Source organism: Dipodomys merriami, unplaced genomic scaffold (genome assembly GCF_024711535.1).
Source record: "Dipodomys merriami isolate MVZ:Mamm:240054 unplaced genomic scaffold, mDipMer1.0.p SCAF_3, whole genome shotgun sequence".
Taxonomy (NCBI): Eukaryota; Metazoa; Chordata; class Mammalia; order Rodentia; family Heteromyidae; genus Dipodomys; species Dipodomys merriami.
In genome coordinates this window covers 79,564,026-79,591,748 of record NW_027204492.1, presented here as the reverse complement: position 1 = coordinate 79,591,748, position 27,723 = coordinate 79,564,026, and the positions used below count along the sequence as shown (strand labels likewise).

The window sequence follows — 27,723 nt, the reverse complement described above, 5'->3', positions numbered from 1 at the left end:
GAGCGCTCGCCTTGAGCTGAAGGGCTGAGGGACAGCGCCCAGGCCCAGAGTTCAAGCCCCACGGCCAACCAAAAAAAAAAAAATACTAGAGAGCAAATAAATGTCAAGAGGAAGGACCTGGGGCTGAAAATGTTGGTAGAAATGTCCCTAGCTACTTCTGACATCTGGTGACTAGGTAGAGGAGAAGTCAGGTAACAAAGGCAATAATGTAAATTCCTATCCAGTTAAAAGGTAGACAGGTATGGACATTAGAGGGGCAAGGTTCTACTTCTATTAACCTCCCTACACTGGTTAAGTTTGAAAGGGCAGGCACAAAGTGGCTGATATGACATCATTTCCTCTTACTTCTCTCCATGGTCCCTTGTTCCCCAGACCGACTGAGTCTAGGTGCTCGTTGCTGGGATGGCTTGTCCCAGTTAGTATTCATGGATATTTGAACTCAAGGCCTGGGCATTGTCCCTGAGCACTTCTGCTCAAGGCTAGTGCTCTACCACTTTGAGTTACAGTACCACTTGTGTTTGGCTGGTTAGAGATAAGAGTCTTGAGCCATGCTTCCAGCCTGGCTCTTTGCAGGTTAGTTGGGAGATGGAGTCTTAGGGATTTTTCAGCCCAGACTGGCTTTGAATTGCAATCTTTGCCACAAAAACCCTTTATTATTTCCAATTAAAGCAACAGGGAAATCAAGTAGAATAAGTAGAGCTTACCTGGTCCTTATCAAGAATTGACCAACAAATATTCTGCAATGACAAAACTCATTAGATGTGATGAGAATCTTAGCACAGATCTGCCCAATATTTTAGAATCACGTATTCAGTACTAGAATACACAACACAAAACAAAAAAAGCAAAACTCAAAATCTAAAATTTTTGACAACAATGTTTTGACATCTTTGCTAACAGAGCACATCAGGTGGGTGGGCCTCAGTTTCCAGGGCTTGTGAAAAGAGCAACTTGTTAGCAATGCACCTAAAGAAAAGACGGATGGAGTAGTAAGCTTAGTGGAAGGGTAAGGGTCAGATGGGGCCAAACCCTTAACCCACCATGTGGCCAAGATGGCAAACTCAAGATGTCGAATTTCTGAAAAAATGCAAAGAAAGCCTGAACAAATAGATCAAGCCTAGATTGGCTAGCCTTTGAGAGGGAACCTAGAGTGGGGGAGGGTCCCTGGGATCCAGCCTGTGTTGCACTCTTCAGGGCACAATCCAAAAAGTTGTAGAAAAGAGAAAGGGAGAGATAGAGAAAGTTGGACAGAGAGCAAAGAAAGCCTGAAAGCAAACTGACTTCTGACCATTTAGCATTGCAGAGGCAAAAAATTGTGAGGTAAGGGGTAGGTTTATTCATCTGTCTGGCTGGCACCTGGCCATGTTGACATTCCACATGGCTGGGAAAAGCCTGAGAAAAAGAGCATCTGGCCCTGGGCTAGGCCTTATCTAGGGTAGGGGTGGGGAATGGTGTGGCCACATCCAATCCAGATGTGACCTCAGAGGATGCAGATGTGACCTCTTCCAGGTGTGCCAGTTGCCTAGGTAATGCAGGTACTGGGCAGAGACTTTGTTGGGAGGAGGGTGGAGTCTGCTCACCATCCAGGAGTGGACCTTACCATAAGGTGATGTGTGACTGTAGTCCAAGCTACTCAGGATGATGAAGCTTAAGGATCACTTGAGCCCAGGAGTTGGAGAAATTAGCCTAGATACTATAAGTGAGGCCCTGTTCTCTTCTCTCTCACTTCAAAAAAAAATCCCAAAGGAGATGGGGAAAAACCAGTTGTTTAAGGATACAGGTGGACCTGTTGCAACAATGAGAAGTACAAGTTGTCATGTCCAAAACGAGCTTTACAACGTCGGTGTGGGGGTGGGGGAAGGGGGGGAAGGAGAAGGATTGGGATTGGGGGGGAGGGGGGAGGCTGGGAAGGGATGTGAAGGGTAAACAAAGGAGGAGGCTGCAATGCTTGGTAAAAAATGTACACATTATCCTGCCCATGTAATTGTAACTCCTCTGTACAGTATGTTCACAAATGAAATAAAATAAAATTTAAAAAAATCCCAAAACAAAAGCAAACAAAAAATGACCACAAGAATATGTCCTGAGAGAATAAATTGCTGACAATGAGTTGCTGGTTAAAATAATTAATAAAGTGTGTGTGTGTGTGTGTGTGTGTGTGTGTGTGTGTGTGTGTGTATGAGTGTGTGTGAGAGACAGAGACAGAGACAGAGAGAGACAGAGAGACAAACAGACACAGACACAGACTGAGAGTTAGACTGAAGTACTTTGAATTACTTGTTGGATTCCTTAGCATATTTTTTTAAAAGATCAGCTCTTTTGAAACTGGAGTATGCAGTCTCTTTCCCTAACTGATAATAGTCAAGTAGTATTTTAAGCCTCAACTCCAGATATTGAAGCCTCGAACTTTAATACGTATATTAATTACATGGGTGTAATAGGTCTGAGTTGGGACCTAAGCTTCTGCGGTTCTAACAAGCACACTTGCTACAGTATATAGTAATTTCCATGTTGGTGACACCAAACTGAGGCTATCACTTCATCAGTAGAATGTCTTCTAGTAAGATGATTCTTATTGAGTGAGTTTTTTTTTAAGGGCTCAAGTAGTAAAATGCCAGCCCTGAGTGAAAAAGCTTAGAGAAAACATCAGAGTACTTATATCATTTTGCTGGTTAAAGTGTCTCATGGACGTTCCTGGCTGGGCTGGCTTTGAACCACATCCTCAGATCTCAGACTCCTGAGTACCTAGATTATGGGTGTAAGCCACCAGTAACTGGCAGTATGTTTTAATACATGTATACATTGAATTAAAATTCAGTATGGGTGAGTAGAATATCCATAATCTTAAATGTTCATTATTGCTTTGTGGTAGTATTGTAAAAATGTGAACATTTTGGTTTTCTTGCTATTTTGAAATATAGTCCTGTGGTGTTTAACAATGGAGACATACTCTGAGAAAAGATAAAAATCATTAAGTTACTTCATGTGAACATAATGTAGTGTACCTATACAAATAAGAATGGTGTGGCTTACTATTACATCTAGACTAAACAGTATAAACGTATTCACTTTTTTTATTTCTCTGAGGAATATAAATAGAATTTGCCATGTTGGTGTTTGCTTTGGATTCTTTCTTCATTCAACATTTTTTTTGTTGTTGTTGTTTTTGTTGTTATCTTGGTTGGGTGTAGGGCTTGAACTCTAGGCCTGGGCACTGTCCCTGAGTTCAGCTCAAGGCGAATGCTCTACCACTTGAGCCACAACGCCACTTCCAGTTTTCTGGTGGTTAACTGGAGATGAGTCTCATGGACTTTCCTGTTTGGGCTGGCTTTGAACTGTGATCCTCGGATCTCAGCCTCCTGAGTAGAGTGAGTCACCAGTGCCCGGTTCATTCAGTGTTTTATAGGTTCTGATGTAGAAGTCTTTCTTAAATTTGTTCCTTTAATTGTCTAGAAACAATTGTGAATGTAATTATTTTCCTAATTTCATTCTCTGCCTATTCTTTGGGCATGTATAACCTACTGCTGACTTCTGTACCTAGATTTTGCATCTTGCAACTTTGATGAAAGTGTTCATGAGATTAAATAATTTTTTTTTGGGGGGGGGTCCGGTCGTAGGGCCTGAACTCTGGGCCTGGGCGCTGTCCCTCAGCTCTTCAGCTCAAGGCTAGCACTCTACCACTTGAGCCACAGCGCCACTTCCGGCTTTTTTCTTTTTGCTTATATGGTGCTGAGGAATCGAACCCAGGGCCTCAGGCATGCAAGGCAAGCGCTCTACCACTGAGCCACCTTCCCAGCCCCGAGATTAAATAATTTTATTGATTGATTGATTGATTTTGCCAGTGCTGGGGCTTGAATTCAACACTTGGATACTGTCCCTGAGCTTTTTTTTTTTTTTTTTTTTTTTTTTTTTGCCACAGCTCCACTTCTGGCTATTTAATAGTTAAGTAGAGATAAGGGTCACAAGGATTTTCATGCCTGGGCTGGCTTCAAACTGTGACCCTCAGATCTCAGCCTTCGGATTAGCTCAGATTATAGGCATCAGGGTGAGAAAAAATTTTTAATGTTTTAGGAATAGTATTATATCTTTTTTTTTTTTTTGTCAGTTGTGAGCTTGAACTCTGGGCCTAAGCGCTGTCCCTCAGCTCTTCAGCTCAAGGCTAGTGCTCTACTACTTGAGCTACAGTGCCACTTCCGGTTTTCTGGTGGTTTATTGGAGATGAGTTTCACGGACTTTCCTGCCTGGGCCGGCTTTGAACCGAGATCCTCAGATCTCAGCTTCCTGAGTAGCTAGGATTACAGGCATGAGCCACCAGCACTCGGCTGTATTATATCTTTTGAAAATAGGAACAATTTGAAATTATTCTTCCCTATATTCTTCCCTTTCATCTCTTTGTCTTTTCTTATTGCTCTGATACAAAATTTCAATATTATATTCATTAAAAGAATGGGGGTGGTCATCCTTTCCTTATTCATGGCTTTGGTAAAAATAGTTTTAGGTTTTCCCAATTTAGTACTATGTTTGCTACAGGTTTGATATATAGCTTCTTTCATTTAAGTTATGTTCATTCTATTCCTAGTTTCTATAGAGCTTTTTCATGACAGATGGCTGAAGTTTGTTAAAGGCATTTTATCCATCTATAGAGGTGCTGATGTTATTTTGCACAACAAATCCATCTGGTTCTAAGTTTTTCTTTTTGGGAGATTATTATCATCATAGATTTGTTTTAGTTCTTCATTTCTTTTTTGTTCAGTTTTTGTACCATAATGTATTAAAGTATTTATACATTTCTTCTTATTTTTCTAGTATGTTGGAATATGTCATGAAAATCTTCCCTAATGATGGGAACTTTAATGGAATTGGTTGTAATATTACCTTTTTTATCTCTAAATTTATTAATTAGTGCCTTCTTGATTTTTCTTCTGGTTACTTTAGTTAAAAGTTCATCAATCTTGTTTCTTTTCAAAGAACCAATTCTTTGTCTCATTGATTTATTTTATTGTTTCTTTGATTTTCATTACAATAATTTCTGTCTTAATTTTTACTTCTATGTAGTGATGTGAGATTTGCTTGTTTTTATTTTTTAGTTTCAATTAAATCTTTAAGGTGCTTTTATTTTGGGATTTCTTTAATTCTCTGAAGATACTCATGACTTAACTTTCTTCTTACCACTGCCTTTATTGGGTTCCACAGGTGTTTTAATTTTTATTTGAACCTAGGAAATTTTAAATTTAATTCCTACTTTCTTCAGTTATTCACCAGTCATTCAAAAATGTGTTGCTTGGTCTCCATGTATCTGAATACCTTGTTTGTAGTTTTTCTTGCTATGGATTTCTAATTTTATTCCATTTAGGTCTGGTAGCATATAGGAAAAAAGGCATTTTAACTTTTCAGTATTTGCTGAGATTTGCTTTATGGCCTAAGATAGGATGTCTGCTGGAGCAAGTTCCATGGGTTGATGATAAAAACATGCAATCTTCTGCTGTACTCTATACATTACAAAGTCAGCAATTGAACAATAAATCAGAAAGTGATTAGAAATCTCACCTCCTAGCTGATAACACTGCAGAGAGATGGAACTCTGGGCCTTGTAGGCCAAACTGAGAACTTAATGATTAAAAGTATAAATATTAACGATTAATAATGATAAGGAATGGTGTGGGGAAAGGAAGGAATTAGGAAGATAGGGAAAGGGAGAGAGGTACAGGAACACATTGTGTGACAGAACCCTGCATGGTTCTTACAGAGAAACCTTCAGAAGTAGAAAAGGGGAGAAAATAATACACAAAGTCACAGGCTAAAACCAAATGAAACAAAATTAAACAAAGTCTACATTTCTTCCTGAGAAGTGATAACTGTTATACCCTCTCCAATTGTTCAAAACTCTTCTCCGACCTTTGGCAACTAGAATTCCACCTTTATTTAGTACTCATTCTTGAGCAGCAGCCTGCAACACTGCTATATTCATGCAAACAAGATGAGTGCTTTGTCAGGCCACAGTGGATGCTGTTGGTTGTGGTGAAGTCACCCTGTGGCTGCTGACATTCCTGCCTAAATCCCACCTGGCTTCCTTTTTTTGTATATTTTTTTTATTGTCAAAATACTGTACAGAGGGTTACTGTTATATGAGTAAGGTAGTGAGTACATTTCCTATTGATCATTGTTGCCTCCTCCTTTATTTTTCCCCTACCGTCCCTTCCCTTCCTCCCTCCCTCCCCAACTCCTCCCCACTCCCCAAGTTGTAAAGTTCATTTTCAACAGTCTCTTGTACATCTCATTGCTACAATGGGTCAACCTATATCCTTATTTCAGCAGTTTGTTATTTCCCTTCTGCTCCCCCAATTAGAAAAAAGTATATGTAAGATGCAGGATTTCAGGTCATCCTGATCTGCCTTGGCCACCTGGCCTGACCACAAACACCAACGCCCTCACAATATAATTTCCCAGCCATCACAATGCAGTTTCCCACTTCCTCATTTTTGCAGCTCACTCGCTATAATTACTCTCCCTAACTTAATGGCAGCTGTTGTTTTCTAGCCCAATAGAGGCTGCCTGTCAGTCTTTCCTGACATTAAACTTTTCCTTCCTTGGATCTGTGTGGTGTGCTTTATCCGGCAGAGACATATAACAGATGCTATATAAGCTGAGCAGCTATTTAGGTGTGTCTCATTTTGTGGAGCTCCTTTGGGAAGAGGAGCACGTGATGCTTCCCAGGGTACTTTGGTGATTCTCAGTCCAAACCAATTATTAGGTTCCCTAACCAAGCAGCGTTTTCATTGTCTGTGAGTTCCTTCCTCCTTCACTGGCAGTGAAGCCGGTACCTCTCAATCACAATCACTCCTTTGTGTCTGGGCCAGGTTGGTGCCTTTAATGGTTGCTACTGGGCCGAAGAGGCTGCTTCCAGTAATTAGAGGCTGAAAACACCAAATATACCTAAGATTTGTTCGGGAGAAACCTGTTTTCCCAAGTTTGGCAATCAGAATTTTTACTCTGGTGTGGTAAATATTTCTTTCACTGGCTTCAGTCAAGTTGTTCAGTGACTGAACTTGTTTAAGTTCCCACTTATTTACTGAATTCACGTAGAGTCTCAGTTGCTGAGTCTCAAATGGGCTTTTACTTATTAATGAAGTTCTGGTGGGATTTGGGGAGGGAGGGGTTGAATTAGAAAGGCAAAGTAAAACAACAAAAACAAGCAAAACAAATGGGTAATCAGTACTTCCCAGCTGGACATTTGTTTTTTATGTCTTCACACACCTGATGACTAAGTAAAGGTTCACTGTAGCTTCTGCTCTAGCTTGGGTTTGTGAAGCATACCTGCCATTTTATGCAGAATACTCTACACTGGATCAGTTTCTGTTCCATCAAATCCCTGTTTTGAGGCTTATGGGACATCTGGTCTTATTTTGCCACTGGAAATGTGGGCCTTTATCTTATTTTGTGTTCTTATCTTTAGTTCTTCTTTCCTTCTCTAAATAAGTCAGGGACAAAGTTGGGAATGTTTTGCTGTTTATGTCTGGTGCTCTTGCTTCTCCTTACTCTTTTATGTTCAGTTACCTCTTTTTGTGGTTCTCAAGCTTTTCCTCCTTTTCTTCAGAATATAATCTGTTGAGTTATTGCAAAACTGAATTCGGAAATCCTTACCCAAAAACCATCAGAGACTGTCACCAAGGTAAAATCAAAGGAGTCTTTATTGCAAGCTTGAGCTTGGTCCTCCACGCACCAGGTAACTGGTGACGCTAAGAGGCCCTGAGCCCAGGGTTATAGCACTTTTTATACACTTTTTTAGGGAAGGCAGGGACTTTGTATACATCATAGCATCTTACAACAAATTATTACACATCGCGGGAAAATCATAATACAATATGTTTGGCACACTACAAAGCAGAAACAGGTTGTTGGTTAGATCAAGGGGGCTGACGTACTTTAAACTGGTTGGCTTGCACCACAGAGAGTCTCAAGGAGATATGTTGTAAATTGCAGGGTTCCTTTCTTAAACAAACACCACCTGCGGCCTGACTGCAAGGTCACCATGACCTCCAGGACCTGCTTGCCCGCGATTTTCCCAAGGATTGTTTATGTTCCTAGCTGCCCAAGAAATGCTTCTTCTGTTCATTCCCAGGCCGGGCTCATGGTCAGCTGCATAACTCATACCTTAGAAGATGACAGCTAGCTCAAGATGAATTCACACATGCCTCAGACTCTTCATTATCTGACTTTCCTTGTTCAGACAAAATATAAGATGTCTTTAATGTGGCACCCTGCCCTCCCTGTGTATTCATTCTTCTTCAGAGTCTAGTCTGCTGATGGACTCTTTTAGTGAATCTTTCATTTCATTAACTGCATTTTTCAGTTACGGAATTTGACTTTATTTTGGGAGGGGCAGTCGTGGGGCCTGAACTCTGGGACTGGGCGCTGTCCCTCAGCTCTTCAGCTCAAGGCTAGCACTCTACCACTTGAGCCACAGCACAACTTCCGGCTTTTTTCTTTTTTCTTATGTGGTGCTGAGGAATCGAACCCAGGGCCTCATGCATGCAAGGCAAGCGCTCTACCACTGAGCCACCTTCCCAGCCCCAGAATTTGACTTTTTAAGAATGTATATCTATGGTGATTGTAAGGTCCATTCCTGGACTGCAAACAGATCTCGCCCAGTACCTGCGTTACCTAGGCAACTGGGACACCTGGAAGAGGTCACATCGGCATCTGATGAGGTCACATCTTAACCTGATGTGGCCACACCTTTCTCCCACCTGATCCCACTTCCCTTTACCTGGACACACCCTTCCCCGTCCCCCTACCCTATATAAGGCCAAACCTGGGGCCAGACGCCCCCTTTTGCCAGCTGCGTGGAGTGCCAACCTTGTCTGGTCCCAGCAGGTCTACTGAAAAAACCTACCCCTTACCTGAATACCACATGCGTGGTGCTGTTCTTACTCGGCTACCTCTTTTTAAAAAACCTAACAGTGATATTTTCATTTTGTTCATGAATAATTTTTTTCTCATACCATTTACTTGATTGTCTAGTATCTTTTTGCTGACTAATATTTATGAAGCTGTTTAAAATTCTCTGTTAATCAGCTGATAGATCTACATTTCTTTTTCGTAAATGTCTGGACTTTTGTTGCTCTTATTGGGTTATTTGCCCACATATTTTTCTAATCCCTTATATTTTTTTTCAAATCTTTAAGCATTTAGAAACAGAAAATAACCTCATCTGTCATTTTTTTCATACTGCTTTGAATACAGAGGAAGATTCTTGGACTTATTGAAACTTTTCTTATGTTTTCCAACAGGACATCCCCCTCCCCCATGCCCTGCATTATTTGTCAGGAGATTTCCAGAAGTAACATGTTCCTAGGATCACTATTTTTATAGGCCTCTAAATTATTACCCCAGTTCAGTTAGTTCTGTCCACTAGAAAAGATAGAAGCCAGTCTCTCAAGTTGTTTTCAGACATTCAGAACATTTGAAACCACTCCATTCCTTTATACTTAATTCTGTTTTTTTAGGTAGATTTTCAGTGTGAGGTGTTTTCTTTAGATTATGCTACACTATGCCATATAGTGTGAATGGCACGAATGTGTTTAAAAATCACTTTGTTGTAATTGCTTCTCAGTTTTACATTGTACTGGGTAGAAAAATTATTCAACTGCTCTCCACAAATTCTCACAGACTGTTCTGGTCTCTGTGGGAATAGAAAGGTCTGAAGCTTTGTGTTCTACCCTCTAACTAATATTATTTCACTATTTTGTCTTTGACAATATCTTTTTTCACAAATATATAGTTGCAAATACTGAAATCTATCCATAAGCATCTGAAGTGACATAGATATTTGTAAGGTATATTAAATAGGTAGGTTTCATTAGGTAGCCGATGAAGAGAACAACACGCGCTATTCAGGCAGGAAAAGAAGTTTATTTACAGAACTGCTGCCCTGCCATGCATTGTGGAGAAGCATGGCTGAAATAGAAAAGGGGGGGCGGGGTGCCACCTCTTGGCCAGGACTTATCTAGGCCAGGAACAGGAAGAGGTGTGGCCAGGTGGGGGAAAGGTGTGGCCACACTGGATCTGGATGCGACCTCAGGGTCTGGGATCCTCCTAAGGTCAGACAGGAGGCATGTGACCAGAGGTGGCCCAGGATGTGACCTAGCAGGAGGGGAAGGTGACTGCTTCCAAGTCTGCCAGTTACCCAGGTAACAGATACTGGGCAGAAAGTTAGCCAAATGGGAGAGAGGTGCCCCTGTTCAGACCTTACAAAATTGAAGTTGATCCTGAGATGGGGCCCTAGCTGGTATGATTCCATTTTGAACTTTGCCTTTGTTTTAGGGATTTTAGACTTGATGGGCCTACTTCCAGGAATGAAAAAAAATGCATCTGGTTCCCCTCCCCTTAACAACCTAACCCACCCTTGATTGTTGAGTTAAAGACTGACCCATAAAGCCAGTTGTAATCTGGCTCTAACTGGCAACACCACGTGCTTACAGTAAACCCTGCCTTTTGCACATGCTTATGGTAAACTCTGCTTATTGGCCACCTACTTGTGGTCTGGTATGACTGTACAATCCTTTGAGTGTGTTACGATCCCATTGGTCACCTTCACATGACCAGGCTCAACCTCATGAATTTTGCCTTTGGAAACCAAAGAATGGGGGCTGCTCCGGGTGGCAGTATCAGCTCCCGAATCTGTGCTGCGGCCCTGGCTGGTCAGTGTAGGAACCTTCTCAATAAAGTTGCTTCTTTATTAACAACTTCATTGCGGTGGGCTCTGTCATTCCGGACGACTCGGTGGGCTTCCCTGCCTGAGTAGGGGGGTCTTCCTACTACAGATATATTTATTATTTTACAGAGAGTTGTAGAATTATTTTTGCTCTGTGTTAGACTTTGAATTATTGTGCCAAATATTGAAGAGATATAAAGATAACAATTTCAGAGGATCCAGTTCATGGTTGGCTTGCTCTATTGATGTAGGCCTGTCACAACAACAACAACAACAAAATGATGGCACTAAAGCAAAGTTGCTGATCTTCTGGTATCCAGGAAGTAGAACAAGACCAGAAGTTGCAAAAACAGACCCTTCAAAGACTTGAAGTGACCAATTTCTCCAAGCATATCACACTTCTCAATAGTATATTCAACTTTTTAATTCTTCCATGAGACTCATGAGTCAGAGACTCATGTTCTAATTATCTCTGAAAATGCCAATATAGATATAGAGGTATGGTTTATTAACCTCAAAAAAATTTTTTTTTGTCGTGGGGCTTGAACTCTGGGCTTGGGTGCTGTCCTTGTGCTCTTCAGCTCAAGGCGAGTGCTCTACCACTTGAGTCACAGCACCACTTCCAGTTTTCTAGTGGTTTATTGGAGATAAGAGTCTCAGGAACTTTCCTGCCTGGGCTGGCTTTGAATTGCGATCCTCAGATTTCAGCCTCCTGAGTAGCTAGGATTAGAGGCATGAGCCACTGGCACCCGGCTAACCTCAGATATTTTTAACCCAATTAGTTTGTAATGGGGATGAACCATAATATCATTTTGTCAGTTTGACTCCCAAACTCATTTCCTTGAACATTACCTCATTTATAAGGAAAGACACTGCTAAAGTTATAATTCCACCTAATATAGTTTAACTGTACTGCACACAACTAGGAGTTCATAAGTACTTCCTCAACCTCAACAGTTCCAGTACTGCTCAAAGGTTCATCCAAAGTTTTCTCTGAGACTCAGATAAATAATTCTTATATGTGAGCTTCTGTGAAAATAAAACAATTATACACTCCTATGATATACAGATGAATAAATGTTTTAATAAAAAAAGAAGAATGGATATACAGAAAGGAGAGATAGGGAACATAGTAAGGATAAAACCTAGAAAGGCAAACAGTAAACTGTATAGCTCCATGTCTGTCCCGACCCGCAGGACTTCAACGAGGGCAATGAACCTAAGCGAGAAGGAATGAAGGGACAAGAGACACGAAGAATGACAGCAAGACAAGGATTCTGATCAAGCTGCCAAATTTTATTTTTCACACAGGGGTATTTATATGCTTGGAATAAGGAAGCTTTTTCATTGGCCGTAGCAGCTGCAGGATGCTTGCTTAGGGCAATGTGAAAAGGTGGTCGATAGCAGCTACCTAGTCTTTGTTTGGGGCAGGATGAAAAGACCAGATTCTGTAAACAGCCTCCAGAGATGTTCCAGCGAGATAGTCAAGCTTATCATGCAGAGAGACTCCCTGCAAGGCTCTGGACACATGTCCCCATTTGGGGAACCTAGTGCTATGTTACAAATTACAAAGAATGTGGGAAGCCCTGAACTTTATGGTTTTGCTGCTTGAAATCCAGTTAACTCCTTTTTCTTGAGATGGATCTGCTCTCTGCTTATGGCTTTTTGGACAGATATATTCCACATTCTTAGCATTACCAATTTCCTTCAGATCTACTTGTCAGGCAGGTGGAGGAAGTAGGCAGCTGGGAAAAATGTCAGGCCCGGGGACAGGGATGGGAGTGGGGGTGGGGGTAGGGAAACAGGCTACTGCTGAAAATGACCAGGTCCCTATCAAAAATACCATGTGAGTCAACCTTTCTTCTAGTGCGCTAGCCTAAAACTGCTCACAATTGCAAAACAAGCTATGTGCCAGAAGTCCAGCTCACTAAAAGTTCTACTTTTGCTCTGCTACAACCAAATTCAGATCCCGAGCAGCGAGTTTGCTGGGGATCGCACCCCAATAAACTTTCCTGTCAATCTTTTTATTCCTCGCTGCTGGTGATTTTCTTACCTAAAACCTTACACTATGCTATAGCTTATGAATCATCCTTACAGCTTTATACATTGTACTCTCGGGGATTGCTTGCAGAAAATCTGACTCTGATCTTTCACATATTTTATGATCTTTCAGGCTATTTCTATTGACACCTAGAAGGGAAACCTTCATGGTCAGGAAAACTCTTGTATTCTATATGACTGCAAAACTAGTATCACCTGAAGGGTGCCATGGTCTGTTATCAGCTGAAGAGGTATATAGGACTTCTTATATTGTATTATTATTATAAAGGTGATGTACAGAGGGGTTACAGTTACATATGTCAGATGAAGAGTACATTTTTTATTGTAAAAATACTGTACAGAGGGGTTACAATTACGTGAGCAAGGTAATGAGTACATTTCTTATCAAGCATTGTTGCCTCCTCCTTTATTTCCCCTTCCCATCCCTTCCCATCTCCCCTCCTCCCCCGCCCCGTGCCAAAGTTGTAAAGTTCATTTTTCGACTTAATGTCTTGTCTTGTACATCTCATTGTTGCAATGGGTCCATCTGTATCCCTATTCAAACAATTTGTTGCTTTCTCTCACTTTTTGACTCCCACCCCCAACCACAAGTTGTATAGTTCGTTTTCAAATATAGTGTCTAGTATGTACTACTGTTGTATTTGTTCACCAATTGTCTCTCCATTTCTGAGCTCTCTTACCCTCCCAAATACTGATAAGTGAACAAACAAGACAAAAAGGAAGGAGACAAAAGCAGCAGCAAAGAGAAAAAAAGCGTCTTGTTTCCATTTCCTGTAGTTCATTTCAATAAATATTATTTGAATGACCAGACACACATAGGCATTGTGCCTTTATGTTCCTCTCCTATTAGTATCCACTTTTGGTCTCACTGTGTGTGAATGCCCAATGTCCTGTATAATTTATCATTTCTCTGTGTATTTTAGGTCTAGCTTCCACATATGAGAGAAAACATATGCCATTTGTCTTTCTGAGCTTGACTTACCTCACTTATCATGATTTGTTCTAGGTCTAGCCATTTCTCTGCAAATGACATATTATTCTTTCTAATGGCTATGTAAATTTTCATTGTGTATAGGTACCACATGTTATATAGTGCTTCTTAAACTGTGACAGCAGGGGCTTCTGAGCGTTTAGATGGTTAATCCTGAATTTATTACTAGTTTATGGGTAGAAACAACCAAAAACCTAAAATAGGAGGAGGATATATATTCACGTTTGGATTTTGTTTTGTTTTGTTTTTGGTTTTTGGTTCCGGTCATGGGGCCTGAACTCTGGGCCTGGGCGCTGTCCCTCAGCTCTTCAGCTCAAGGCTAGCGCTCTACCATTTGAGCCACAGCGCCACTTCCGGCTTTTTTCTTTTTGCTTATGTGGTGCTGAGGAATCGAACCCAGGGCCTCAGGCATGCAAGGCAAGTGCTCTACCACTGAGCCACCTTCCCAGCCCCTGAAGTTTGGATGTTTTGCACATCATGACAAGAAGGGAATGTTACATCAGAGCTGTTCAACTCATAGAAGTTAGGAAGCATAAATAAGACAAAAAGAGGCTAGGACAAGATATACTCGTCAAGTGAACCCCTACAATGACATACTTCATCAAACCAGGCCCCAACTTCTACAATGTTATTAGCTCTCAATATCAATTTTACTAGCTCTCAAATATTCAGTCCATCAGTGTATTAAATCATAAATTAGCTCAGAGTGCTCATGATATAATCATTACTAGAAATACTCTCAAAGACAATCCAGAGATGTGTTTTGCTAATGTCTGAGGCAGTTTTCAGTTCAATCAGTGTGGCAACCAAAATTACCCATCACAAGTTTACTATGTATCAACTTGATACCCAAAGACATTTCCTTTTCTTTTTGGTTGGTCTTGGGGCTTGAACTCTGGGCTTGAGCCCTGTCCCTCAGCTTTTCAGCTCAAGGCTAGCACTCTACCATTTGAGCCACAATGCCACTTCCAGCTTTTTCTGCTTATGTGATATGAGGTATCGAACCCAGGACTTCATGCATGCAAGGCAAGCGCTCTACCACTGAGCCACCTTTCCAGACACATTTCCTTAAAGCATAGCATTGCACTCAATTCTCAAAAGGCTCATGTCCATCTCATAATGTAAAATGTACTCAATCCATTTCTGTGAGTTGCCATAGCTTTAGCAGTTACAACAGTGTTTAAAGGCTCAGGTTCATAGTATCTTCTGTGATGCAAGACATCTCTGAGGGGTGAACACCCAACAAAATTAAAAAGCAAGTTGTATATTTATTTTTGTATATGTTGAATGGCTAATGGGCACAAAATAAACATTAATATTTCAAAACAGAAGGATAACCGGGTGCTGGTGACTCATATCAGTAATCCTAGCTGTTCAGGAGGCTGAGATCCAAGGATTGCAGTGTGAAGCCAGTCGGGGCAGAAAAGTCCCCATGAGACTTTTATCTCCAGTTAACCATGGGTGAAGCCATGGCTCAAATGGTAGAGCACTAGCCAATCCAAAAAAAAAAAAAAGAAAGAAGAAAAAAAGAGAGAGAGAGAGAGAGAGAGAGAGAGAGAGAGAGAGAGAGAGAGAGAGAGAGAGAGAGAGAGAGAGAGAGAGAGAGAGAGAGAGAGAGAGAGAAAGAAAGAAAGAAAGAAAGAAAGAAAGAAAGAAAGAAAGAAAGAAAGAAAGAAAGAAAGGAAGAAAGAAAGAAAGAATAAGAAAAGAAAGGATACTTAGTAAGGAAAGCCGGGTGCTGGTGGCTCAAGCCTGTAATCCTAGGTACTCAGGAGGCTGAGATCTGAGGATCACGGTTCAAAGCCAGCTCAGGGATGAAAGTCCATGAGACTCTTATCTCCAATAAGCCACCAGAAAATTGGAAGTGGTGCTATGGCTCAAATAGTAGAGCGCTTTGCCTTGAACTGAAGAGTTCAGAGAGCCCAGGCCCAGAGTTCAAGCCCCACGACTGACCAAAAAACAAGCAAAGAAACAAACAAAAAAACCAAAAAAACAGACGTAAGGAAGCATCAACTAAAGCAAAAGTGAAAATTAACATGGCACACATTAAATTCTATAGCTTCATAACCTGTATCTGGGGCATATATATACTGCAAAAGCATTAGGCAGCCTCAGTCCCATAGTTTTATCCTTTGTAGCCTCCAAACCCTCTGTGTGTGTGTGTGTGTGTGTGTGTGTGTGTGTGTGTGTGTGTGTGTGTGTGTGTGTGTGTGTGTGTGTGTGTGTGTGTGTGTGTGTGTGTGTGTGTGTGTGTGTGTGTGTGTGTGTGTGTGTCCTGGAGCTTGAACTCAGGGTCTGGGTGCTGTCCTTGACCTTTTTTTTGTTCAAGGCCAGTACTGTATGCCTTAAGTCAGAGCTCCTCTTCTGGTTATTTGTGGGTAATTGGAGATAAAACTCTAATGGACTTTCCTGCCTGAGCTGGCTTCTAACAATAGTCCTCTGATCCCAACATCCTTAAGTAGTTAGGATTACAAGCATGAGCTGCTAGCTTGGCTTACATTTTAAGCATATAACTTCTCTCTTCTTATATACTTTACATGCCCCCAACTTTTCTTTCTTTCCTGTGCAAACAACATATTTTTCAAGGTTTTTCCTCTGATTTTTGCTCATAAGTCTCACTGTACATTTGGCTTAAAAATAGCCAACAGCAGGGCAATGGTGGCTCACATCTGTAATCATAGCTATTCAGGAGGCTGAGATCTAAGGATCATAATTTGAAGCCAGCCCAGGCAGTAAAGTCCATGAGACTTTTATCCTCAATTAACCACCTGAAAATCAGAAGTAAAGCTGTGGCTCAAAGTGGTAGAGTAAAAAAGCTCAGGGACAGCACCCAGGTCCTAAGTTTAAGCCCCATGCCTGACAAAAATAGTAGCCAATAGTAACTATATCACAGTTTGAATTCTTAAGTACCTTAAAAATTTCACAGACAGATAAATTAGTCCAGTAAGCCAGTCCAGTGAGCCAGTAGCTTACTTCTTAGCTACTCAGCAGGCTAAGATCTGACAATCAGAGTTCAAAGCCACACTGGGTAGGAAACTCTGAAATTCTTTTTTTTTTTTTTTTGGAAACTCTGAAATTCTTGTCTCCAATTAACCACCAAAAAGCCAGAAGTGGAGCTGTGGTTCAAGTGATAGAGTGCTAGCCTTGGGCACAAACACATAGGAACAGCGCCCAGACCCTGAGTTCAAGCCCCAGGATCAGCACACATAAACACACACACACACACACATACACACACACACACACACACACACACACACACATGTGCATGCGCATACACACACACTTGGCAAAAAGAGCTCATAGTTTCAGACCCTTCATCTATCATGCAGCGAAAATATGCACCAATATTCAATTCATAGCCACCAGGAAGCAAAGCAAGTCAGGAAGGGACCAGGACAAAATATGTCCATCAAAGGCATGCTCCCACGGATTGACTTTTTAAAACAGGCCTCATGTTTCCCAGTTTCAGCATTCATCTATGAGTTTATTCAAAATTTGAATCCATAAATGGATTAAATATTGATTATATCAAAGTCCTCATAGTCTAATTATCCCTCACAAAGGCCCACACTGACACATTAAAAGTTATGCTTTACTAATCTCCTAGACATTTTTCAGTCAAATGAAGTTCACAATCAAAACTATCGCATTGGAAAAATATTTCTCTAAAGATCTTTGTGAGAGCCAGGCACCTTTGTAGTACTCTCTTCTAAAAGGCAAGTCTCAATTGAATGTATGCTTTTTCTCATTTTACCCCATTGTGTCTTGCTTTCTCCCCAAATAAGTTCAAAATAGCTTGCCTATTATTCCAGTGCAAAACATTTGTTTTCTTTATAATGGCTCTAATTACTTCATAAACCATGATTTTTAGCCACAAATCTACATGGAATTTTCTATGCAAATTACCAGTTTTTCAACTTTTCTTTGTTTCTTTATTTGAGATTATCACTGTAAATCTAACTAAAATCAAATTAAGACCTATGTGAAAGTCTGAATTTTGGGCTTCCTTGTACTTCCTCCAGCAGATTAAATAGTTCATCATATTTAAATTCAGTTTCATATAAACTCTCAAGTCATGGGCAATATGTTAATTTGTTTTTGTTCCACAGTAACTTGTATTGCCTCTAGCTATTCCGAATTGAGTTCCTTGTTTCATCTGAAACCTCAGAAGCAATCTATTTCTCTTCATTTCTATTGCCATTATGATTTTCTGTGTCCTTTCAGAATTTCCCATTGAGTTCTCTTTGTACAATTCTAGGGTTTCTTTTTTTTTTTTTTTGGGTCCGGTCATGGGGCCTGAACTCTGGGCCTGGGTGCTGTCCCTCAGCTCTTCAGCTCAAGGCTAGCGCTCTACCACTTGAGCCACAGCGCCACTTCTAGCTTTTTTCTTTTTGCTTATGTGGTGCTGAGGCATCGAACCCAGGGCCTCAGGCGTGCAAGGCAAGCGCTCTACCACTGAGCCACCTTCCCAGCCCAATTCTAAGGTTTCTTTAACCTATATCTTCAAATTTTCAAATTGATCTTGCAAAGCACTTGCATATGCTATGAACAATATATTTGGGAATAGTCACATCAGTGACCCCCCACTTCAGACAACAGTTTACTCTGTCAGACTTTTCATCACTATGACAAATATCTGAGAAAAAGTTAAAAAGAAGAGAGATTTTGGCTCAGAGGTTTCACTCTATTGGCTGGCTCATTCTATTCCTGTGGACTAATGGTAAGACAGAACATCACAGTAGCAAGAGTGAGGTTGAATGAAGTTGCTCATTTTATGATGGTTAGTGGAGTGAGACCAGAGTTTTCCAAGGCTATGTTTACCTTTCAAAATCATTCCCACAGTAAATTAATTCCTAAAACCAAGAGCCTTCCATTCAATAGTTTCTATTCAAAATTTCAAACTGTCAATGTATTAAACATGTATTAGGTCTTTTTGGATATAATTATCTCTGAAAATGGCCTCAGATTCACACCATTGATATACATTATTAATCATCTATGTATCTACTAATCCAATGTAGTTGTCAACCTAGATTAATCATCACAGAATTATATTTTATACTAATCAATTATAATTCATACAATTCCAATTAACTTGGAAATGAGGCTTCTAAACTTCATTATCAGCTATATTGGGATAAGAAATGATTATGGGACAATGTCTTCGCCAAACATAAAAACCCACAAGTCCATGGCTTCAAGGAAAGGCATATAGGTAATTAATTAAGCTAGAGAATGATACTGGTAAAGAAAGCATGCTATCTAGTCAGATAGTGGCTAGAGGAAATCAAAATTACCAAGCCGTGGCTCCCCAGTAGACCCACATAAGCAAAGCCCCAAGTATCCAGCTCCACAGCAGATCCAGGAGAATGCAGCCCTGAGCACCCAACTCTCTAGTGGACCCACTTGAGTGCAGCCCTATGCACATAGCTTCACTCTAGACCTAGCAGTATGCATCTCTGAATGCCTAGATTCATTGCAGACCCATACGAATGCATCCTTGAGCACCCAGATCTACAATGGACCCAGAAAAATGTAACCCCAAGGGCCCAGCTCATTGGAAGACCCACAAGACTGCAGTCTTGATTACTAAGATCCCCAGTGAACCTATGTAAGTGAAACCTCCAGTGCCCAGCTCCACAGTGGAACTCTGAGACTGAAATCCCAACAGCTTTGCTAACTGAAGGATACAGTAGAATGTAGCATCAAGCACTAAGCTTTTCCATGAACCCACAAGTGAAATCCCAAGCATCCACCTCAACAAATTCAATGTTATACTGACCAAAATTCTAATGTCATTCTTCATGGGGCTAGAAAGATCAATTGTAAAATTTATATGGGAGCACAAAATGCCCTGAATAGTCAAAGCAGTCCTAGGCAAAAATATCAATGTATCAAGGTATCACAATTCCAGATTTAAAACTTTTCTGTAGAGCTATAGTAGCAATGATAGCCTGGAGTTTGCACAAAACAGACCTGGAAAACAATATAACAGATTAGAAGATCCAGAAATGAATCCGCACACCAACAGCCATGCAATTTTGGACAAACGAGTCAAAAAGATATGATAGCCTCTTGAACAAATAGAACTGGGAAACTTGAATATCTATATGCAGAAGACTGAAACTGGACCCTTGTATCTCACCTTTTGCTAATATAAATTCAAAGTGAACCAATGACCTCAGTGTAAAATCTGAAGTCTTGTGTATGACAAACCTATAGCCAGCATTATACTTAATGGAGAAAAGCTAAAGCCATTTCCTCTAAACTCAGGAATGAGACAAGGATATCGACTCTCTCTACTTCTTTTCAAATTAGTATTAGAATGCCTAGCTACAGCATTTAGACAAGGTGCAAACAAAAAGAGGATCCAAATAGGGAAGATGAAGTAAAACTCATCCACTTTGCAGATGACATGATTTTTTTGACATGATATTTTTTGGGGGGGGCAAGGGGGTCAGGTCATGGAGCCTGAACTCTGGGCCTGGGCCCTGTCCCTCAGCTCTTCAGCTCAAGGCCAACACTCTACCACTTGAGCCACAGTGCCACTTTCGGCTTTTTTTTTCTGCTTATGTGGTGCTGAGGAATGGAACCCAGGGCCTCATGCATGCAAGGCAAGCGCTCTACCACTGAGCCAACTTCCCAACCCCTTGACATGATCTTGTATTTAAAGAATCCCATGGACTCCACACCCAAATTACTTGAGCTTTTCTAAAACTTTGGCAAAGTAGCAGGGTACACTTTCAAAAATCAAGGGCTTTTCTGTATGACAACAATGAGAAGAGCGCAGCTGAAATCAGGAAAGAAACTCCTTTTGAATAGCCCCACAAAAAAAATACCTAGGAGTTAACTAAAGAAGTGAAGGACCTCTCTGATGAAAATTTTAAAAACATGAAAAAGGAAATTAAAGCAGAATTTAGGAAATTGAAAACCCTCCCATGCTCCTGGATTGGGAGGATTAACATTGTGAAAATGGCAATACTTTCAAAGGCTATCTACAAATTCAATGTGATACCTATCAATATTCCAAACTCATTCTTCAATGAAATAGAAGAAACAACCAAAAAATTCATATGGAACAATACAAGACCCCGAATAGAGAAAACAATCCTTAGCAGAAACAACAATGCTGGAGGAATATCAATACCAAATTTCAAACTCCACTACAAAGCCATAGCAATCAAAACAGCTTGGTACTGGCACAAGAAAAGACCCGAACCAATGGAATAGAACTGAAGACCCAGAAATCAACCCACACAGCTATAGCCACCTAATCTTTGACAAGGGAGCTAAAAAATAAACTGGAAGAAACATAGCCTCTTCAGTAAATGGTGCTGACAAAATTGGTTAAACACCTGTAGAAAACTAAAGCTAGATTCTTATCTATCACCCTGTACCAGAATCAACTCCAAATGGATCAAAGACCTCGAAGGCAAAGCAGACACCCTGAAAACATTACAAGAAGGAATAGGAGAAACTCTAGGGCTCCTTGGCATAGGCTGAAAGTTTCTTAATAAAGACCTAGAAACACAACAAATCAAAGAAAGGCTGGACAAATGAGATTGCATGAAACTGCAGAGCTTCTGCATGGAAAAGGACATAGCTAGCAAGATCAATAGAAAGCCCACGGATTGGGAGAAGATCTTCACTAGCCATAGAACAGACAAGAGTCTCATATCTAAAATATACTTAGAACTCAAAAAACTAACCCTCCCAACAACAAATCCTCAAAGAAACAACTGCCCAATTAATAAGTGGGATAAAGACTTAAAGAGAATCTTCTCTGAAGTGGAAATAAGAATGGCCAATAGACACATGAAGAAATGCTCAACTTCTCTAATCATAAAAGAAATGCAGGGCTGGGAAGGTGGCTCAGTGGTAGAGTGCTTGCCTTGCATGCATGAGGTCCTGGGTTTGATTCCTCAGCACCGCATAAGCAGAAAAAGCCGGAAGTGGTGCTGTGGCTCAAGTGGTAGAGCACTAGCTTTGAGCTGGAGAGCTGAGGGACAGCGCCCAGGCCCAGAGTTCAGGCCCCACGACCGGACCCAAAAAAATGTATATATATAAAAACAAGTATACATACACACACACATACCATACAATGGAATTCTATGCCTTCGTCAGAAAGAATGACATTGCCCCATTTGTTAGGAAATGGAAAGACAGAAAAAATTATATTAAGTGAAGTAAGCCAGGCCCAAAGAAACATAGGTCCCATGGTTTCCCTTATTTGCAACAACTAGTATATGTCTAGGACAAGCAGAAAATGTCAAAAGCTATGTACATCATTATGACAATACAAGATAATGTTAAACAAAATGAACCCCAAGATAAGAACACAACTGGTTTTTGCTTTCTTGTTATTGTTTTTAACGTATTTATAATGCACTATGTGATTTTTTTTGCTTCTTTTGTATGTTTTTCCTCCATGGTATAACCTGTTTTCACTGTATTTGATGTCAGTGTCCTGCATCTTGTATATACATTTTTCTAATTTGGGGAGGGGAAGGGAAATAACAAAATGCTTAAATAAGGATACAAGTTTTCCCATTGCAACAATGAGATATACAAAACACTATGTTGAAAACGAAGTTTACAACTTAGGAGGAGGTGAGGAGGGAAGGGATGGTTGGGAAAAAAACAAAGGAGGAGATAACAATGCTCAATAGGAAATGTACTCATTACCTTACTCATGTAACTGTAATCACTGTACAGTATTTTTACAATAAAAAACAATAAAAAGAACCTGAAGCCTTGAAACTACTTCAGGAAGAAGTAGGACTAGAACTAATTGGCATAGGCAGGAACTTCCTGAGTATGTAGATGTCCAGTAAACAGGAGAAAAAAATTGACAAGTGAGAGTGCATCAGTGAAGGGTATAGTTTGTAAGACAAAAAGACAGTCTATAGAATGGGAGATCATTCAGAGTTATGTATCTGACAAGGATCTAAATACCAAAATATAAAAGGAGTTCAAAAAATGAAAACTCACATGGTCAATAACCCAGTTAATAAATGGGCAAAGAAGTTAAACAGAAACTTCTCAGAAGTACATATGGCCAATAAGTACACAAAATGTTCAACATTTCTTTCTATAAGGGAAATACAAATCAAAATAGCATTGAGATTCCACCTCACTCCAGTAAGAATGGATAACCTCAAGAGTACTAACAATAACAAATTCTGGTAAGGATATGGGGAAGAAGTGACACATTCCCATCCTGTTGATGAGAGTGAATGTAAATGTAAATTAGTGTAACCATTATGGAAATCAGTATGAAAAATCCACGGAAAACTAAGCAGAGAACTACCTTGTGATACAGGGATAGCACTCGTGAGCATTTATATGAAAGATTGCATGATAGAATACAATAGAGGCACTTGCAATCCATGTTTATTGCTGCAATATTTACCATAGCCAAGTTATACAGAAAGTCCAGTACCCTAAACTGGACAAATGGAACAGAAATGTGAGCTATGTACACAATGGAATTGGATGCAGCCATCAAGAAGGAGGAAATTATGTCATTTCAGGGAAATTAATGGCTTTGAAAAATATCATACTAAGCAAGTTAAGCCAGTCCCAGAAAGACAAGGGTGCCTATTTCATCTCATACGTGAATTTTAGACCCCAAATACAACATCTCATGCAAACATATTCAGGGGCAAGTGCATATATACATAATCAGTGTGACTAATGTAGAGAATATCAAGAGTGAAATTCCATAGAGTAAAACTTGGAACAATTAACAGACAGTTTAAGTGTTTACTAAATGGATATCAGGAAGCTAAAAGAAAGTTTGAATGCATGGTGTACTACAGATGTGTAGAAAAGGGAATGAGTGGACAAATATAGTCATAACACCCAATGTAGATATGTGATAAAGGAAGCAGAAAACATAACATGAGTCCCGAGAGGAAGGAATAGACAAGATAGGGGAAAATGCTGGAAGGGATAACTCTGATCAAGAAGCACTGGAGAAATTTTAACCATCTTATACAAACACTGGAAGATTAAAAACTGAAAGGAAAAGGAAATAATATCCCAATTTCTATAAAGAATATAGACACAAAACTTCTCAATAAAATCCTTTAAACAAAGTAAACAACACATTAAAAAGATTATACACCATGATCAAATTTGTTTCATTCTCCAGACACAATGATTATTCAACATATGGAAAGCAATAAAATTTTAAACAGAACCAAAGACAAATATCACACTGTTATATCAATACACACAGAAAAAGCTTTTAGTCAACTGCAATATATTTGATAATGAAACCTATGAAGAAACTAAGAACAGAATGAACATATCTCAACAAAATAAAGGCTGCCTATGACAACCAATAGCCAAACAATACTAAGTGGAGAAAAATTAAAAGCATAAAAGGCTATTAACTCTCTCATTCTTATTCAGTGCTGGAATTCCTATCTAGGGCAATAATGAAAGAAAAAGAAATCAAAGGAATACATATATAAATGAAGTAATAAAATTATTCCCATTCACTGATGATATGATCATATCATTAAAAGACCTTAAAGACTGCACCAGAAAATGTGTAGATCTGATAGACACTTCTGGGAATGTAACAAGATACAAGAATAATGTTAAAAAATCAGTAGTGTTTCAATAATGAATAGGCCAAGTGGGAAAATTCTATATACAATATCCTTAAAATTTTACCTTGAAATAAACTTAAATAAGGAGGTGAAAAACTTATATAGTGGTAACCATAAAATGTTGAAGAAAGAAATTGAAGAAGACACAAGAAAATGGAAATATAGACCTTGTTCACAGATTGACAGTTTATATTGCATTACTACCCAAATAACTTCTAGATCCAATGCAATTCTCATCAAAATCTTAATGTCATTTTTCACAGAAATAGAAAATCTCATATGGAAAACTAAGACTTTGAATATCAAAGCTAATAAAACAAAAGTAGATTAAAAGATCTATAAATACACTCATGCAATCACATCCAAATGAGGGTAGACAAAGGAGAGAAAACACACATTGGAGAAAAGATAGTTTTTTTAACAAGTAGTGTTGAGTAAACTGGTTTTCCATGTGTATAATACTGAAATTAGACCTCCTGTCCCTCACCTTGTAATACAATTAATTTAGAATATCTCAATACTCTTAATATAAGAAGTCAAACTTTGAAGCAAACACAAGCAAAACACTTGGAGATATGGAAAATTATTTTCCATATCTCAAGAACAAGAATTCTCAAATGGAATAGTATAAAAAAACAAACTTCGGAAGTGGCGCTGTGGCTCAAGTGGGAGAACGTTTGCCTTGAGCTGAAGAGCTGAGGGACAGCCCAGAGTTCAAGCCCCACAACTGACCAAAAAAAAAAAAAAAAATACGATTTTGGAAGTGCCCTATGGCTCACGTGGTAGAATGCTCGCCTTGAGCTGAAGAGCACAGGAACAGCACCGAAGCCCAGAGTTCAAGCCCCACAACCAACCAAACAAACAAACAAAAACAAAAAAAAACCTTCTATACATAAAAATAATTATCAAAATGAAAAGACAACCCAAAGAATGGGAAAATATTTTTCCAAGGTATTAATTGAACAAAAGATTAACATCCAGAATATATAAAGAGGTAAAAATAAACACCAAAATACCAAATAATCAAATGAATAAATCAGAAAATGAATTGAGTTTATCTGGCTGCTGCCTGTTGCTGCTGTCTGAGAGGCCTCTCAATTGTTTAGGAAGGATAGGGAAGCCATAAACAGCTGGTCTTTGCCAGAGCATGCCAAATACTTACTGTTGGAAGAAATGGCGAAGAATAGCACAGGGACATGGTGGTATATAAAGAGCCACACTGAGTTCCCATGCTGGGCACTTTATAGCCACACAATCTTGTGTCAGTCAAGCTTGTAGCTAAACAGTTTGAATTAAGATGAAGTTTGACAAGTCCACATCTGCCAGATGCTCAGCAGGTAGTCTGATCAAAGGATCATAGCCTGGAGGTGCACATGTGGAAGCCTCTGGTAAGTATAGGCGATATAGTCTGATGTTCAGGTTCCACACAGTGTAGACATATCCTTCATTCAGCACAGTGGTGGCGAAACACCCAAGGTTACAATAGCAAATTAATGTGACTTCAGAACAAGAGAGCAGCACAAAGCTGTCATAGAAGAACTGTATGTTATAGGATGAACCACAGGTTCCCATCTCTGTGCCCATGCTGTCCTCTGCATTCTTATGCGCCTCCAGAGTGTCACAAACCAGGCAGATGTGAGACACAGCCATGTGATAGAACTCTGACTTCAATTTCATGGACCACAAACTCTAGAGCTTGATGCAGAAGCTATCAAACCCAGTGGCAAGCAGCTTTCTATTCAGACATTTCTGCCATTTTCAGCAGCTGCTCAGTGTTATAGAAGGCACTGAAGCAGATATAAATATTATGGGTAGCAAGAGCTTCTTTAGGATGTTGGAATAGTTCTCTATTTTAGTTGTGATTGTGATTACATGAGCCTAAGGATGTGATAAAATTTCATAGAACTATACAATGAACAGAGGGAAGGGGAAGGAAATGACAATGTGTAATGTGGTTAAATGTTTTAAAGAGGTTGCCATCTAATAGTATTGTGCTGAGATTAATAAGAATTAATAAACTAAGCTATATAAAAGGTTATCATTGGGGTAATCTCGGTAAATGACACTGATGCTTTTGTGATTTTACAATTATCAAAGCATGCGTACTTTAGTAAGTAAAAAGCAAAGTTATCCCCAATATATGTTCTTTTAAGGATGATATAAAATTAAGTCCTAAGCAAGGGTGGCACATTTTTGGCCCATGAACTAAATTTTGATTGAAGTCACTTTGCCAAGAAAATGTTGGCTCACATATCTATGGCTCAAATATCTATGCCATGTTTGAACTTTAATCTATCTGGGTTGAGCCTGATGATATGCAATGTTCTTTTAAAAATGTAAGGAATTCTGACATGTACCTAAGTTTGAAAACCACAGCTCTAAGAGACAGACCCAGAAGGTAAATGAAATTTTCAGGCTTGATCAAACACTGAGAGGATTTGAAATGTTTAGTGTCAAGGCTAGGGAGTTTTAGATTGTTGGATCTCTCACAAAACAAACAGGTGTAGGGAGCAATATTTTTCAAGTCCACCTAGAACTTAAAGCCAGATCTCCTAGGGGACAAAAACAAACATACCTTCTGTGTCTCGGGGTTGTCATAGAGACAGCAACAATAAAGGCAAAATAAAGCTGGTTTCCCTATGATGACTATTGATAGGATATTTATATAAGCCCAGACAAAAGTTGTGGAGTTTACTATCATCATATGGTTATGTATATTAAGGGATCCTTACAATTCCAGCCATTCCTATTTTCTTTTCCTATGTATTTCTTCATTCTGCTACTCTGCCTTTCTTAGTCCGATCCCTTTACTACTTATCAGATCTGCTTCTGACCACATTTGGATTCATGCCCATCTATAATGCCAAACTCTTCATTTTGTTAGTGAAAAAATGAGCAATTGTCTTTTTCATGAAGTTTCCTTTGCTAAGAGAAAATTTAGTGGTTCGAGGAAGACTATAGGATGAATTTAAAAATTCCATCCATGGGAACAGCTTACACTAAGCAAAAGGAAAGAAATGTACATATCACCTAATTTGGAAGAAATAATTGTATTGTTAGTTTGTAGACTTCATAAGCTTTATAGACCATGATCATGACAATTCGCCTTGTGAAGGTTAAAATGTGTTTGTGACTTTAGCTAAGTATCACTATCCCACAATACTGTGAAATTTATGCAATCATAAAGAAATTTTTAAAAATTCCCTCCATAATCCAGCACTTGAGTTCTAGTCCAGACTTATCTTTAACACTCATTAATATGCGCACTAGACTGTAGCTATACTCAACTACATAATGGTTATGTAGAAAAGAAGAAATATTATTTGTATGTG

The 27,723-nt window shown here is 39.5% G+C and overlaps 1 protein-coding gene across 2 annotated transcripts in view; it reads right to left on the bottom strand.

The window, feature by feature from the left end:
- LOC138840298 (spindlin-2-like) overlaps window positions 1-27,723 on the bottom strand; it is an 81,576-nt gene that overhangs the window by 8,813 nt on the left and 45,040 nt on the right. The window lies entirely within an intron of this gene.